This window comes from Empidonax traillii, unplaced genomic scaffold (genome assembly GCF_003031625.1).
Source record: "Empidonax traillii isolate 1590-97213 ecotype Southwest subspecies unplaced genomic scaffold, ASM303162v1 scaffold166:size2381449, whole genome shotgun sequence".
Classification (NCBI taxonomy): domain Eukaryota; kingdom Metazoa; phylum Chordata; class Aves; order Passeriformes; family Tyrannidae; genus Empidonax; species Empidonax traillii.
In genome coordinates, this window is record NW_020955359.1 from 1 (window position 1) to 2,305 (window position 2,305).

The 2,305-nt window shown below is 37.8% G+C and overlaps 1 long non-coding RNA gene across 1 annotated transcript; it reads right to left on the bottom strand.

The window, feature by feature from the left end:
• Positions 1 to 2,260, bottom strand: LOC114058262. The gene is made up of 3 exons (XR_003571399.1): positions 2,151 to 2,260; positions 405 to 670; positions 1 to 107 (listed from the first exon to the last, which is right to left on the bottom strand). It is a non-coding gene; the product is annotated as an uncharacterized LOC114058262 (long non-coding RNA).
• Between the last annotated feature and the right edge of the window lie 45 nt (positions 2,261 to 2,305).

Here is a 2,305-nt window from a genome sequence, read left to right on the forward strand (position 1 = left end):
TTGGCCACTTTCCGAGACAGGAACCCCAGCTCCTCAAAGCTCCACTTCACTTCTTCTCCTTTTCCGTTTATCCACCAAAACGCAGGGTTTGGTGGTCTCTTTCCAGCCTGCAAAGCATAAGGAATCAAACACAAAACATTTTCTTCTGACAGACCATGAAATTATAATGCAAAACCACCTACAAATTATGGAAGATCTGGGTATTCCACAAGTGGCATATAAGCTGTTGTTTTTCCCTTGTCCTAAATGGATTGAGATGTGCTATGCATCACGCTCAGGTATTCCCAATAGATTCTGCTTTTCTGAATCTGAAATGTTTACCAACCTAATTGCCTCCAGACCCAAATAATTTCAAACGAATTTCAAATCAGAGTATCTCATTGGCACAACAAAAGATCATCTACCTTTTCAATCTCAGCCCATTTGTCCAGAACATCACTTGCATAGTTAAAGTACTTTGGTAGTTCCTGTTTGCCCCGCCTGATGGGCTCATACTGGGAATGGACATCAGAGGCAAGCAGCCTGGAGTGTCCATGGAAATTCCTGTTAGGAGGCTTCAGAGTCCACAAGAATTTTAGACTCCATAATTTAAACAACTTCATGGCAGAAAATGAGGTATGTAGATGCTGTAGACTATGTGAGGAAATGAGCAGAACTGTTGATGTGAATCCTGCAACAAGAAAAAACAACAAAAAGAGAAAAATAATATTGAGATTATCCAAAGACAATCCAGTTATGAATTACTGAGTTATTAATTAAATTCGCTCAGGCTAGTTAACAGCCAGACTGATGATTTTAACACTCCAATTAAATGTGAAGTTCCCTATCCTGCTTTCTCATATTTTTGATTTTTTAATTAACTGCCTACAACTCTCCATACTCAAAACCAACATCAGATGTTATTGCTTGTGTTAGAACAAGGTTCCTGCCTCTTACTCCAAAGCATTCACTAGCTAATTCTCTATTCCTTTTCTACTAGACTACTCCCATCAAGATTCTCACAGCTTTAGCTTCAGCAGTCGCTGACTGATAAATCCATCGACCACATCCATCCAAAGAGCCTTCATTTCAGTAATCCCTTATGAAGGCACCAAATTTGATATAGACATTTCTGCATTTGCTTCCTGTAAATGCTCTCTTCCATCTGTACTCACCATAATGATCCTAAAAGCTCTCAAGTCTAATTGCTTTCTTCCTTTCCACTGCCACTCTTTTCTTTCTCTTTTTATAATCTTATAATGCTGCCGCTGATTATTTATTTTCCACAGATCAGAGGATTATACCAGATCTCAACTCTAAAAATTCTAATGCTATTTAGAGGCTTCTCATAAGTGCACATAAAGGTTATCAAACAGGAAAAAAAAAAAAAAACTGGCTCCAGTGTGGAAAAACCTACAGAGCGGGAGCCAGGAGAGTCCTGGAGGCCTCTGATGATTTTAGAACCAGAGTCCAAATACTGATTTGCCTTTTTGAACCACTAAACTCAATACAAGATTTAGGGTGAGGGACTCCTGAAATACAGGGTAGTTTTCATTTCTATTCTTACAAAGGATGAAACTATCCACAAACTACCAACAAAATTACAGGTAAACTCTTCATCAAATTCTTCTTCATGCAGAATTTCTGTGGCCTGAGTGAATCTGCAAAGTTTTGCCCTTTGTCCCAGGTTTTTAAGTACATTTTGTAGTCCTTTACCCCATATGCAATTAGTATTGTTTTTCTCTTACTTAAGGAAACAACTGCTAGTAAAAATATCATGATTTTCGTGAAATGGAACCTTACTTTGAGGCTGTGACCCCCACTTTTAATGCTAAAAAACAATGGATCCACTTTGAATCCTTGAACAAACAAGCCTAATCATTTTGGTTATTTTAAAAACTTGAGAGGATATTTATAATTTCTTAGTCTGCTCTAATTCTATGATTTAACTATCATCTACAGATTTCAGAGCATTACAATGACAAGATCTACTCTATAGCCTGTCAAGGGAAGAGGAGGGACAGAACATTCAGGAACAATATTCAGGATCAGAAATGGTATTCAAGACTGACAAGATGAAAGACATTTTAAATTCCGGATTCTCCAGTGGTCTACCCAAATGTCTGCCGAGTTTTGATGTGAGACCCTTCAAGGTTTTAGCACTTCCTCACCTGCAAACCTGGAGGTGAAAATGAAGTTAAAAAAAGACCCAGTAATGGCCAAGTCTTTTGAATGACTCCAAGAATCAGGAATTATTTTTCCTGATTTAGTACCCTCTGCTTCTGTTCAATGATCATGAACATGAATAATTCAGACAAACAACATT